This window comes from Solanum pennellii, chromosome 4 (genome assembly GCF_001406875.1).
Source record: "Solanum pennellii chromosome 4, SPENNV200".
NCBI lineage: Eukaryota > Viridiplantae > Streptophyta > Magnoliopsida > Solanales > Solanaceae > Solanum > Solanum pennellii.
In genome coordinates, this window is record NC_028640.1 from 65,966,132 (window position 1) to 65,982,167 (window position 16,036).

At 32.0% G+C, this 16,036-nt stretch overlaps 1 pseudogene; it reads left to right on the forward strand.

Annotated features, from left to right (window-relative positions):
• Positions 1-70: 70 nt before the first annotated feature.
• Positions 71-10,948, forward strand: LOC107016364 (annotated as a pseudogene).
• Positions 10,949-16,036: the final 5,088 nt, after the last annotated feature.

A 16,036-nucleotide genomic window follows, 5' to 3' on the forward strand; every position in this document is an offset into this window, starting at 1 on the left:
ATCTTATTCAATCGATTTTTAACATCTCTATTTTTTTTCTTCCCTTTTCTAATCTTAATTGTATATTTGAAGTGATAAAAATGAAAGTAGCAGTGGTGGGAGCAGGGATAAGTGGACTGGTTTGTGCATATGAATTAGCAAAAATTGGTGTCAAAGTTGTGGTTTATGACAAACAACATTATCTCAGTGGCCATTCTAACACCGTCACCGTCGATGGTGTCGATCTTGACCTTGGATTTATGGTCTTCAATCGAGTTAAGTACATATATAGCGTATATTCAGTACGAACGAAAGTATTTTTTTATTTTAATCGAGTAAGTGAGTTGGAATTGAAAATCGACTATAAGCATTTTTCTTTTTCTTGTAATCCAAGTGTATGCATTGTAATTCGCCTAATAAGATATTTGAAATTTTTGACCAAAATAAGCCATTCTATAAATCAATTCACCAAAATAGTATGTTTATAATTTTGTTTACAAAACTAGTATAAACGTGGTTCACAGTAACGTTTTATACTTTATTTATTTTTTAAAAAAATTATTTTTTTTAAAAAAATTTAATGAGAAAAGGGACGGTCTGCTAACGACGTTAAATAATAATACGTAATTGAAAATTACGTTTAACTCTAATACGTTATTGGGAATAATGTTTTAAGCATATATAATTTAATAATAATACGTAACTGGAAATTACGTTTTAACTCTAATACGTTATTGGGAATAACGTTTTAAGCATATATAATTTAATAATAATACGTAACTGGAAATTACGTTTTAACTCTAATACGTTATTGCGAATAACGTTTTAAGCATATATAATTTATGTTTAGGGTTTAGTTATATAAAATTGGGGAAGAAGCTCCTTTTTCCATTGAAGCGTAAAACATAAATTAGCCTACCTTCAAGTTACAAGGGATGAAGAGAACTAGCATCAAATCTCGCTCCAAAGGCACAATGGAGTTTATGAATGCTGTATGAAGAGTGGAGGTGAAATTTTCAAAACTTTGAAACGGCTGCAGATCTGCTTTAAAAAGGTAAAAAAAACTTTGATAAAGAAGAGTTCTTTTTGTGATTCAGGTAATTTTGTCATACATTGATTTAGTTTATCTTATAGTTGNCTATCTGGATTATATGGTGTTTATAGGTCTCATAGGCCTGTTATTGATCGTAGCTTAATCACCGCACTAGTTGAGAGATGGCGGCCTGAGACTCATACATTCCACTTTAGGACGGGTGAGAGTACGATCACTTTACAGGACGTGGAGATATTGTATGGCTTACCCGTGAAAGGTAATGCGGTAGTTGGGTATGAGCCACAGAGGTCTGTAGTGGATTGGCAAAATATTTGTCAAAGATTATTAGGTTTTAGTCCACAACCTCAAGACTTTAAACATAGTAGTCTCAAGGTTTCTGCGCTTAATGCACACTTGCGACTTCAACCACGATTACCCGACTTGGCAACACAGGATATGGTCAATGAGAAAGCTAGGTGTTATATGTTTTGGATGATTGCTGGTTTACTATTGGCAGACACATCTGGTGGTCTTTTAAAGCTTATGTACTTGCCTATGCTGGAGGATATCACTACAGTAGGGTCTTACAGTTGGGGTAGTGCAACCCTAGCATATTTGTATCGTTTTCTTTGTAAAGCCTCCCAAAGTAGCCAAAATGAGATTGCTGGATTCTTTGTAAATTATATATGCTTAAAACGTTATTCCCAATAACGTATTAGAGTTAAAACGTAATTTCCAGTTACGTATTATTATTAAATTATATATGCTTAAAACGTTATTCCCAATAACGTATTAGAGTTAAAACGTAATTTTCAATTACGTATTATTATTTAACGTCGTTAGCAGACCGTCCCTTTTCTCATTAAATTTTTTTTAAAAAATAATTTTTTAAAATAAAATAAAGCATAAAACGTTACTGTGAACCACGTTTATACTAGTTTTGTAAACAAAATTAAAAACATACTATTTTGGTGAATTGATTTATAGAATGACTTATTTTGGTCAATTCTTCATGTGACTAAGAGCACATGATTTCTTACTATCCCATCATAAGAGCCTCCACCCTTTTTTGAGATGTTTATCATCTGAATAACAACGTGATACTACGATAAAAACTTAGGTAAGCACGATTTAGTAAGTTTGTCACCATTATGAATTATACAGGGTGTGTTCAATATGAAAAAATATTATTTGATTTCTATTGCATAAGTGAGTTGAATTGAAAATCGGCTATAATTTTTTTTTTTTGGATTTATTTGGGCATTTGATGAATACTCATAATCGAAGTGTATATGCAATTCCCCTAATAAGATATTTGGCTAAAAGCATGTGATTTTTTTAAATTCCATCCTTAAGAGCTCTCATCTTTTTTTTTGCTTTCCTGGTGACATAAATTGATAATTTTCAATATTAATCAATTTCTTTTCATCAAAACATGTGATTTAAGCCTTATTATCCACAAATTATTAAGGTTAAATATTTGGATAAATCCTTAAAACTAAGCACGATTAGTAGGATTTATCTGAATAATTGGGATTTAATTAGTGTAAGATGGAAAAATTAAGTCATTTTCAATATGTTAAAGCAATTTCCAATCTTTGTTTTGAAAATCTTGTAACATAAGGTAATTATTTAGGCCAAATAAAATGCCAAGTACATGAATTCCTCTGTTATGCATTTTGGTTTAGAGCCCAAAATTTGGACAAACACAATAACTTGGCAGCTACAGTTGTGATGTGTTGAAGAGTTGTTTTAACCCCCCAAAAAATGATGTATTTGACAGGCAATTTATCCAAACATGATGGAATTTTTTGAGTTCCTTGGAGTTGATATGGACATATCTGATATGCCATTCTCAGTGAGCTTAGACCAAGGCCGTGCTTGCGAATGGGGTACTCGAAATGGATTCTCTAGTTTGTTTACACAGAAGAAGAATGTCTTAAATCCGTATTTTTGGCAAATGATAACAGAAATTAGCAGATTCAGGCAGGATGTCATAAGGTATCAATAACTTAATTTAGTGATCTCATTAGATATTTAGAGCATCTTCTTTGTTCATTTGAAGATTATGCATTTGATGGAAGTGGACTATATTGTTATGTTTATGTTTGTCACTGCATTGCAGTTACCTTGAAGCACTGGACAACAATCCCGACATTGATCGCAATGAAACATTAGGGAAATTTATTGAATCACATGTCTATTCGGAATTATTTCAGAAGGCTTATCTGGTGCTACTCTTGTTTGTCGTAGTTATTGAATTTTATTTTTATACTTGTAGTGGCCTTTTGTTCATTCAACAAGGCGTCCTTTCTATAACGATATGCACTTATGTTCCACAGATTCCTATATGTTCTTCAATCTGGACCTGTCCCTTAGAAGGAGTATTGGGCTTTTCTGCGTATTACATTCTTTCATTACTTCACGACCACCATCTTCTGCAGGTTTTTTTTTCTCTTATCTACTGTTCAAGTAGCATGCTTTGTGTGTTTGATTATAGCCAATTGTTTAATGTGGTGCATGCAAATACTGCACTTGAACTTACATTTACTCATTTTACTGCCCTTAAGCCTAAGGGTGCTTTTATTTCTTTTTTTATATAGCTCTTTGGTCTCCCTCAATTGCTCACTGTAAGATGGCGATCACATATAAACAAGGTGATTTTTCATTCATAGATACTTCAAAGTTCTTACTGATTTTACTTCCGCTATCTTCTGTGATTTGTTAAGTTAAGCATGTATCATCCTTGATAATGATTTGATGGCGGTATCAAACGCAGATTAAGGAGGAGCTGGAAAAGAGGGGCTGCCAAATAAAAACTAGTTGTGATATAAATTCTGTAACGACAAATGAAGAAGGTCTAGCTTGATTTTTATCTTTTTGGCTTCTTGCAACAGTTCATTGTGCTGTTTATTTTATCATAATAGTAGATAGGAATATATCTTAAGGGCTTAAAATGGTCCTTTGCAAAGGTAAAACCAAAATTGATGAAGGTTGACAGAAATCACCTAATATTTGCACCCACTTCGTTGACCACTAGGACACAACTTTGAATGCATATGCATTGGTGTATTTGTCTTTACTTTGTTGCTTCTTTGATAGGATTCGTAATATACACCATTCATTTCCCCTCTATTTTACCACCGTTCTTCTGTATTTTGTTACAAGTATAAAAGGATGGGGATGTTAAGGTTGGGGGTGAAGGTTGACTTAAGTTCAAAGACATTATGTTGTCTAATCTTGGGCTCTAGCTTGTTGATTTGTATAAGAACGTGTGTTTCTTCATTTTATGATATATTTTTCAAGTGATTTGGTGCTTATCAAAGGAAAAGCTTCAATCTGCTGCATTGCGTTACCATCACATAGCTAAAAACTACTCGTGATTCTAACTGTAAACGAAAAAGCTCTTGCAGGTTGTACTGTAGATTTTAATGATGGTGCCAAAGAAGTATTTGATGGATGCATCATGGCTGCAGATGCTCCAAATACTCTGAAAATGTTAGGCAAAGAGGCAACAGGCGACGAAACAAGAATACAGTGCTTTCCAGTATGTCTATAGGTATTGGCATCTCCTCTATTTGAATACCTTTGATTTCGTTCCTCTTTAATTTACTTTCATCTTTTCGGATTTTTATCCATATACTGACATCACTAATGTTGTTTATCTTACTCCAAGAAAAGGTAATGTACAACCATGTTTTATATATTTGTATTTTCTGTTACCAGAGGAACTGTATTTGTGCTTTGGTGAAGTTCAATTAAAATGCATGTTTTAGTGGTGGCGGATTTTAGTCAATTTAACAGCTATAACTTTCCATATTTCTGAGCTAATATGAAAATTGTATTGGAGGCCAAGATTACTATAGTTAGTCATTTCGCCTCTAAAATTCTACTACCAGTACTACTACAGGTTGTCGAGTGGGTAATTTATATGGGTACCTATTCAAATTTACCAATTTTAAATGGGTTGGCTACCCAACTCATTTAAGACGGGTAAAAAATGAATAGAACTCATATTACCCATTAAAAGTGGGTACTTAAATGGGTAAGTAAAAGTGGTCCATTCTTAAAAGAACGAAAAGCGGCATTAATATTTTTTTTGGGTTGTAGGTGGTTGGGTTGGGTGGGGTAAGGAAAAAAATCTAAATATTTTTTTAAAAAACAAATATAAAAAGTATTTATCCATTTTTGATCAACTCATTTTCGATCAGCTCATATTCGACTCGACCCGCTTGTTTGCCAGTACTAAGCACTACTTATCTTGCTGAATGGTTGTAACAAAGGGAGTTGGTGGATTAAATCATAGTCTTAACAGGATTTATGATGTTAAAATGTAAAATCACTTTCTCTTCCTCTGTGACAGTGATATTTTCCTTCATTGTGACAAAACATTCCTGCCTCTCAACCCGACAACATGGAGTGCTTGTAACTTTCTTGGAACCATGAATAATAGAGGATGTGTGACATATTGTCTCAATATAATCCAGGTGTGTTATGGAATCCAGTAATTTTTAGGACCTTCTATAGAAAGTAGAAGATAATGCTCTTCAGTGGGGAGTCTTTTCTCTTGTAACTGCTCTCTTAATTTATGAGCTGTCTAAATTTACAGAATCTTGGTGAATCAAAGCTGCCTTATCTCGTTACTGTCGATCCTCCTCACACACCAGAACATACTCTGGTTAAGTGGAGAACAAGCCACTCAGTCCCCTCAGTTGCGGCATCAAAAGCTTCACGTGAGCTACATCAAATCCAAGGGAAGAGAGGAATATGGTTTTGTGGAGCATATCAAGGTATAAATCTCTTTTCATGGAGAGTTGTTTCAAGATAAATGTTCCTTTGTAACCTGCTCTCGTGCGTAGTCAGCTGTTAGACTTCAACTATGTTGAATTTAGAGAATGAGTTCCTTTAACTGCAACTTGAAGGTTTTTGCAGTTTGCATCGCTCACTATTGTCATTTAAATTGTTTGCAGTATGAAGCAATCAAGTGTCGTTCTCTAGACTTTTTATAGTTCTCTATGTTAGGCCTGGGAATTGCAGTTTTTAAGTTTGAATCTGTTTTAAGAGATTATTCTGACTCTTCACAGATAAAATGACTATGTTTCTATTTCCTCTCTTTTCATAGAGTGCTTCATTCATTGACTCTTCATTCTTTCCATTTCAAGTTTTCAACTTGATTCCAGCAATTTATCACAACAACCTAGTGTATTGGTTTAGTCATTGTCTTGTTTTCACATAAGGTTAAAGGAAACCTACTGGTAGCACTTGTAGCTTGAGTTGTTCTAATTTTAGTCTTAGCTTTCTTTTAGTGCACAAACTTCATTTTCCGCCTTGTGTTTCACTGCTTATTAATGTATTTTTGTTTCAATACTTTCAGGCTATGGCTTCCATGCCAATGGACTAAAGGTAGTACTACTTCTGCTAATAAAATATCAACAGATTTAACTTGAATTATCACCTTATTTGGAGTATCGCTTACGCTCAATAGATTTCCTGCTTTTGTTGTGCCTCTGGTCTCATTTGGATGATTGTCTACCTTTTGGTCCTCTCAGGCGGGTGTGGTTGCTGCAGATAGCATGCTTAGAAGGAGTTGCAGTATTCGGGACAACCCCAAGCATATGGTACCAACCTGGCCTGAAACTGGTGCACGCCTTGTCGTTGCTAGATTTTTCAAAAGTTTCATTCAAACAGGATGCATAATGTGAGTGATGATAGTTTCACCTTGTATTACTTCAATCCCAAAATAGCGGCAGCTACATGTCTGAAAACTTCTTTATTTCCTTCAATCCTATTTCTTATTTTATCACACTTCTGTTCTTGCTAATTTAATGGTAATGAGATGCAGAACGATTATTTTATTGAGAAAATAACTTCTTTTATTCCAGTCTCTTTGGCTAAAAGTTCATATACATGTGGAAAATCTACTGCAAAACAAATCACGTGTGAATCACAATATTATTTTATTACTCCGAGATTTTTCAGTTTTTTTTTTCGTGATTAATATAGATGTCTGGATAATAATTTTACATGTTTCAATACACAGCTTGTTGGAAGAAGGAGGCACGATTTTCACCTTCCAAGGAACCAAGCGGAAGTGCTCTCTTAAAGTTTCTCTTAGAGTTCATAGTACACAGTTTTACTGGAAGGTAAATTTAAAATTTCTTTTGCCCTAGCAACTGAGCAAATAATAACTCAACAAAATTGTTTAACATAGATAATCTCTCTTGCAGGTTGCAACTCAAGCTGACATAGGTCTTGCTGATGCTTTTATTCAAGGGGATTTCTCTTTTGTTGATAAGAATGAAGGTCTTCTTAATCTTATATTGGTGAGGAAATGAAAAGATTTCTTAGTTAATATCTTTCGGTTGTACTTAGCTTCCCGAAATCTTTTGCAGATATTCATTGCCAACAGAGATTTGAAAGCATCTGTTAGATCATCAAGAAAGGAAAGGTAAAATAGTTTACTGACCTGAAATCAAGAAACATGAACTTCTGTTCATATGTTAATGTTCTTCATCACTTTTCATGCTATAGAGTCTGGTGGACTCCATTGCTTCTTACAGCAGCACTGTCATCTGCAAAATATTTCATTCGTCATGTTTCAAATCGAAACACCCTGACTCAGGCTCGTCGGAATATTTCTCGTCATTATGACCTGGTAATTAGTTAACTTGCATATTATATCACCCAAAGAATATAGGGGATGTCATAGATCAGTAGTAAAATTGAAGTACCCAATCCTGGCCATACTTTTTCCAGTTGCTATTGTTGATAAGCTTTGTGGTGTGCTTTTCCAGAGAAATGAACTGTTCTCACTCTTTCTGGATGAGACAATGGCATACTCATGTGCAATTTTCAAGGTTCGCTCTCAAACTTTTAAATGCTTCCGACTTTTTGCCTTTGTATATTAAGCTGCATTTCATGTTCTTTAATCTCATTCCACGGTGATTCAGTTTTTTTATGATTTTTCTAGAGTGAGGATGAAGACCTGAAAGATGCACAGCTAAGAAAGATCTCTCTTCTCATTAGAAAGGTGAGTCGTCAACTAAGTAAAAGTCTCTTCCATTTCTGCATAAGTTTCAGGCATAATATGATTCTGCTTCTATTCTTTTTAGGCAAAAATTAGCTAGGAACATCACGTTTTAGAGATTGGATTTGGTTGGGGAGGTTTTGCTGTGGAAGTTGTCAAGCAAACCGGATGTAAATATACTGGTGTAACTCTCTCCGAGCAGCAACTGGAGTATGCACAGTTGAAAGTTGAGCAAGCAGGCCTACAGGTATAATAGTACTTACAATGTCTATCGTCATGAATTGGTAAATTTTATGCTACCGCTACCCTCCTCCTTTATCTGGGCTTGGGACATGCAATATCATGGGCAAAACTCACTCAGGCGGAGTTAGTACGTACAATGTCTAGGGAAACTCAAAATTTTTAGAGTTTGGAGTTCCTTTCTCTTTTGTCTAGATGACTTAACATTTCATTCTTGTTGCTGCGTATTTTAAGAACATTTGATGAGGATTTTTCAGAAAACTTTGAAGAAGCTTTTCAAAATTCTGTAACTGGATAAGAGATATTACAAAGAGTATAATATGGAAATCATTATACTGTGCTTCAGGAAATTTTCATCTAACCGACACAGAAAAGAAGGAACTAACACACTTCATGAACTAAACGTCTTTTTCATTTCGTTCGTGCCAAACTTCAATAGCTCCATAAAAAGCTTATTTGCAAATCAGGAACAGAGAAGGGGTCCGCGGAAGTTGCAATAATTTTTTTTCTCTGAAATGCTTCTTTATATGTTGTATTCCAACATTTGTCCTTGAAAGATTAACAGGAAAATATGTGCATAACACTAAGCCAAATTTGGGATATTTCAGAGCTAGCGTTTTCTATTAAAATTTAAATTGATAGAATTTTTTCACAGGATCAAATAACATTTCTCCTATGTGACTATCGCCAAATCCCAAACAAGGACAAATATGACAGGATTATATCATGGTGAGCTTTTATTCATCTACATCTGGACATATTGTATCATTCACTACATGTTGAGCTAGTGTTACTATTGTACTAATAATTTTTAAGCGAGGTGTTGGAACATATTGGTCATGATTTCATAGGGGAATTCTTTACTTGTTGTGAGTCTGCATTGGCAGAAGATGGGCTTCTAGTTCTGCAGGTAATGAATTTCAACTGACCTCTCAACACATTCTACTTTGTTCACTTTTTCGCTTCAATTGTTACAAAATTAGGAGAAAGTAGGACTCTCAAATCTAGTCTAGTACATGTACTTTTCTTCTTCGAATATGAAGTTCATTTTCAACATCAATTTCTTCACAGTTATGTCACTCTTGGTTTTTATGCTGCTTTTCATGAATGTTGGATTTGCCTAGTTCATTTCAATACCAGATGAGAGGTATGACAGTCACAGGCATAGCACAGACTTCATGAGAGAGTACATATTCCCAGGCGGAGGCTTGAATGCACTATCTCAAGTAACGTCAGTCACGGCTGCTACATCCCGGCTATGGTAAGAGAGTTGATGATTGTGATTTCACACTAGTATGCTTGTCACTTTTTCAAAAGCATTTATTTCTACAGGTATCTGATATTAATGATTTAAATGCAGCGTAGAGCACCTGGAAAATATAGGAATTCATTACTATCAAACACTGAAATGTTGGCGGAGAAACTTCTTTAAAAATCAAAGGTAACAAGACTAATATAAGCATACAACCTTCTATACTGAGTGAAACATGTTTCCTTTGGGAATCATTTGTAGTTTGATCAGTTCTAAATGTTGATTCTTGACTATTGATAACTCTGTGTCACTAGCCAAATTCGTGCTTTGGGATTCGATGACAAGTTCATCAGGACATGGGAGTACTACTTTGACTATTGTGCTGCTGGATTGAAAACGTGCACGGTAGGAGATTATCAGGTATGGTGATGAATAGCTTTATCTGATGTAACTCATCTGAGCTGCTTCTTTCGTCCTCTAGTCTTCTTTTAAAAGGATGCTTTCAATTATATTTTTATAGAAAACTACCTCTCAAGAAGTGATTTTTCTTCTTTTGTTAAAATATAAATGTTTATAACATAATCTTACCAATGATAGAAAGATAAATGTCGATGAAATATATATAATCGTAGTGAAAAGCAGGGGCGCGGTATGTGGATATAGTTTAGTGACACTTGTAGGTAGCAAAGAATGAAATAACGTCAATAGGTTTGTTAGACAAAGTGAAAATACAGGTGTAGATAGAGGTGTTTATAAAGGAAAAAATGTTAGATAAGAACATAAAAGCAATATTGAATTATGTTAACTATCTCATCTAAAAATTTAAGACATCTAAAAGCTTAAGAAATTAGAGGCAATGTTATACATTTAACATGTCGTGTCTTTTGTGAAGGGTAGTGGTAAAATTCCAACTCTGTTTATATCGTGTTGAATTATGTGAGCTACTTTTATCATGTGTTTAGGCATAGTTCGAGTGTACAAATGATATTTACTAACAAGTTCAAGCTGTTGTCTATGTATTAAGCCTTTATTAAATCATGTCTTCAACAGTAAATACATGCATGCACTTAATTATTCCATCTTTTTACAAGAAATCTTGTAGTCATTTCACCTAAACAACTGATCAAGTGGTGGTTCTTACCTTGTAGATTGTATTTTCAAGGCCAGGGAATGTTGCAGCATTTGGTGATCCTTACAATGATACTATGCCTTTAGCTTATTAGAGTTCCTTTGTTTGAAAATATTATATTGTAAATTTGTCTTTGCAAATAAGTTAGTTCCTCATAACAACATGAAAGACCTAATAAAGACACATGTGTCACTGCCTCATGCTTAATTCTGTGATTCTCTTGTAACAGTTTTGTGTGAACTTTTCTCAGTTACCTAATAATAAAAGCTATTCAGGGATTTCAATAGATATACACACACAACTATATAATAGTGTATATAGTTGTGGAGAAGGGTTTAGATTGTTAGATTCAATGTATAATGTATAATAAATGGATATTTATGTATAACAAGATATATCAGGTGTTAAAGGGAGTAAGAAAAAAGAGTAATTAAAGTAGATGGCCTTGTTAGAGGGGTCAAACCACCCATTTGATCCTTGTTAGGTCATTAAGAGTCCTCTTCTTCCACTTCCTCTTAATTTCTAAATCCATTGCCAAAAGCTTATGTTAAGCTGTAAGATACTCGGTCAGGATAACCTTGCAGTCCTTATATAGACTTCTATCTCCCTTGCTAAAGAATAAGTAATCCATAACTTTAAATAAGAGACAGAAGAGTAAAAACTAGACAATGGCCTAGTACACATCTTTTGTACTAGTTCTCGAACACGTGCAACACACGTGTATTTCATACCATTTGAAACTACACGAGCACACAGTTAACTATGAACTTGTGTGCTCCAAACATAGTCCATGTCCATATTTCAAAGTTCAAATGTGCAAAGGCATTCACAGATCAATTTATATCTGAATTTGAGTTTTATTGCAATAGAAGCTTTTCATAAATAGATATTATACTAAAAGAAGTGAATATGCTGCTAGCTTAGCAATAATACAAAAAGTGTTGGTCAATATTTGTAGCTAAATCAATTATATTGAAATAGATTTACCTGAAGTAGACTCTTTTTGGAGGATAAATCTAACCAAAGAAGGCAAATGAAATAATTGGACAAACCCACCTTATGATACACTTTATAGAGTATTTAACGAATGTGAAAAAATTGATCAGAATAAATATCATTGAGAAGATTAAACTATGTACAACCAATAATAACAAAGAAATTCTATATCATATCATATATTATTATAAGCATGAAGCTCTCAACTTAAAAGTTGAATTACTATTTTGTCTTTATTTTATTTCTAAACTAAATAAATATTAATATATAATTAATTTAATATTAGATAATATTTTTTTAATTTAAATTCATGCCTCTAGACACAATGGTTCAAATTCTTTTGGGAAATAGTTACAAGAAGAGGAAAGACCAAAAGTTGTATTTTTCTTAATAAATGTGTATATCAATTCTTCTTTATCAAAATCAATTTAATTTTGGCTTGGGACTGTGTCAGTGATTATTTCTTTTTCACCTTTTGTTGTTAATAGAGAAAAGATATACAAGAAGTAGTATAGACACTAAAGGTAATTTCATTCATATTGAATCTTTATGTTTTTTCTTTTTTATTATTTTATTTATTTAATCTTGATTTTGTTTATTGTATTTTAATATGTTTTCTTTAAGTTTTTGATCTTGTTTTCATCAAATTGTGCTAAGAATCTGTAATACAATTTGTTAATTTTGTGTGATCTTTTTAGTGTTATTTGCTTTTGATTCTTCTTTCTTAATATTAGATTTTGATGTATTCTTTGAATATCAACTTTTTTATTGGTTTTATGGTATTTGATATGCTTAGCCTCATTATGGTTTTAATCTAGACTAGAAGAGGTTTACACAGTTATTATTTTATTTTTGTGTGGTCTTGTTAATATGTTGTATCATTGAATGTTTCTTTATATTTATTTTTTGACTATTTTTAGTAATTTTGAAATGTATTCTCGAGGTATTGCTCAATTTTATACGTTATGTGATAGTTTTCTATTTTTTATCTTGGGATTTCAATTTTTGTTGGTTCTTTGACGAACTTTTTCATCCTTTAAGAAATGTAGTTATTACTGTCAACACATAGTATAGGATCATAGAGACATTAACTTTCAGAAAGTCATCGTAGTAATGCCACTTTTATGGTAACAATTAAAATAATATGGTTGAACCTCACTTTTATGGTACCAATTAAATTGAAAAGTCATGCATATATATAATACAAGTGTATGTAATACAAATGACCAGTGAATAAATATATGGTTCTCATATCTATATTTGATAATAGGGTAATATTACTTGACGTTTCAATTAATTCACAAAATTTGGAGTATACATGTCACCCTTCATTGTTTCAAGTTTATGATTATTTTTCTGAAAAATCTATTTTATGCCTCATTTATATATTTTATACTTGTGTCATTTAAAAAAAATGAAATATTAATTAATAGGGTACACGTGCGTTGCACGTGAGCAAAGACTAGTATTAAAATATGAATGAATAATGTAAAAAGAAGTTACTATTGGAAGATGAAAGGAAGATGAAAGAAAGAAAATTTATTGAGTGAAATAAATTTTAGATTTCCTATACACAACAATTGTAGGAATAGTAAATAAAACTTTTCTTGGAAAAGTTAAATTTAGGAAAAATTACATAAATTAATACATTTTAAAAAATAATTACTGATTTTAGCGATACTTTTTGTTTATTACCATTTATAGCAATGCTTTGTTAAATCTGTAATATGTATTAAAAGTGAATTATGTATGCAATATATATGAATTATAATTGTTTTTTGAAATATATCATGTTTGTTTGGTAAAAAATTGTCACATTGTATTATAAGTGTATTAAAATGTGTGATAAATGTATTATTCATCATTAAAATTTGTATTATATGTGAATAATAAATTGTTCTTTGTAATATGTATTAAACTTGTATTATAAATGAATTAAAAGTGATCAAGTGAGGTAAAAATATTATTGCTATAAATGGTAAATATTTTTTTATTATAGTATATTTATGTAAGTTTCCCTTAAATTTATAGAACAAAATTACGAAAATATGAAAAGACACATGAAAAATTGAAAGGTCAAATACTATTAAAATAAATATAAAAAAGATAGAGATGAAATTTAACTTTAAAAGATACATGAATCTATTTTAATTTCTTGTCTTTAAGGAATAATTACTCATTTGTATTTTTTTTTAAATTTGTGTGAGAAATTTAAAAGGTCAAGATTTTGAAATGAGAATAAGAAGATTCAATATATATATATGAAAATTATAAAAGTTTTAATTTAGTAAAAAAGCAAAATGGTAATTTAACTTTTTACTTTGGAGCTTCTCAATTATAATAATATATGAATGAATATGATGATTACATGCCAGACATATATAAATCAAAGGTTTGAGATGACTAATAAAAGAATATTTGTTTATCTCTATATCTATTGAACTATGTACCATGAACTCCAAACATAAAATAGAAAAAAATGCCCCAATATTCATCTCCATGCACAGTCTTGATCGTTTTTGGGAGTTCTCACAAGTAATTTAGCACATGTCAATTAAGGGATGGACCCACAAATATTGTTATTAGTATGATTGACTTTATTGTTTTCAGCTTGTTAGCTCAATTAGGGGGTGGACCTCTCTATTTTATGGTCATAATTATATTGTTAATTATTATTAGTTGCAAATAACGCCTACATTAAAGTGGCTAGGCAGAATTGATTCTCCTTACTAATACTTAGATAAAATAGGTGAATTATTCATATGGAAATTAGAAAATATATATTAGAATGAGTAACGAAAATATGTGTATAATTAAAAAAATTGATATATTTTAATTGATTAACTTATCTATGTAATGAATGTTTGAGAACACGTCCAAAACTTTTCCAATATTTGAATTCGAAGTGTCAGGAGAAACATTTATGTTCATGTGCTCAATGTTAATGTTCAAGAGTTGTAAAGAAATAAAGATCTGTAGAATGGGTGTTCTTGAGAGAAAGATCTAGAAATATTCTAGAAAGGGTAGTTATATAAAGGCATAGTACAACCCCCAAGGCTTAGCTCGTGTGGCAAAAGGTGAAGGATTTGTGGTTTAGGTCGCAGGTTCAAGTCTCACACAATGCAAAACAAAGTCTGATATTTAAGTGGAGAAAGGTTTGGGGGGGAGGGCATTATCCACTAAGTTTAGAAGGTTGTGATTGGTCCAAAGGGCGGTCACAGACGGATTTCTTGGTTATCAAAAACAAAGGCATACCATGACAAAATTCAAGTGGTAAGCAACCAATTGTGCATACCAAAAATATCCAACACTCAATTAAATTTAAGAGATTGTCAATGCATTTAGGAGAACGGAAAAGGGCCTAAAATACCCTTGAAGTATTGAAAATGGTACAAAATTACCCTCCATCCACCTATTGGCTCCAAAATGCACTTTTCATCCACCTATTGGCTCCAAAATACCCTTGTCATCCACCTTTGGGTTCAAAATTGACCACTTTCTTTAATTGTTTTAAAATTAAACTCTTTAAATATTTATTAAAATACTTGCGTTCAACTATTGATTATAATTTTAATTTATAAACCAACCCACTACCCGATCATTACTAACTAAACCTCACTCAATTAATAATCCAATTATAATATCAAAATCGTCACAAATACTACTAAAACACGATGAAATTGTAGATTCCTGAAAATGACATTCAAAATTATTCGAGTCCGAATCGAAGCCCCAATTAAATTTAGGTTGAGCCGCTTATTTAGGAGGACACTTTCTTTCAAAATTGAATTAGAAATTTATGATTAAAGGTAAAGAAGTAATACATTCCGAATTAATTCATGCACTTTTTTTAAGTATAATTTTATAAATATTTATGATTTGTTTTAAAACCTTTAATATATTATTTTGAAAAAAAGTTACCTATGAAGTAACATCACATAATTGAGACGTAAGAATAATTAAGATGGACATAGTCAGACTTTTAAGTTTATCGGTGATTTTTATTTAGCCACTTAAATGTATGATAATTTACTTCTATAATTTTTAAAAACACTCAATTGGTAGTAGCTTGCATTAATAACGTGACGGGTTTATTAAGAGGAATTTAATTAGTAATGGGTGGGTAATGGATTGATTTATAAATTATACTAATAAGTTAAATTATAACAAATAGTTGAGCGCCACGTATTTTAAAAATATTTAAATAGTTTAAATATAAAATCGTTAAATAAGTGGTCAATTTTGAACCAAAAGATGGATGACAAGGGTATTTTGGACCCAATAGGTGGGTGGGAAGGGTATTTTGGAGCCAATAGGTGGATGAAGGGTAATTTTGTACCATTTTCAATACTTAAAGGGTATTTTAGACCCTTTTCCGTT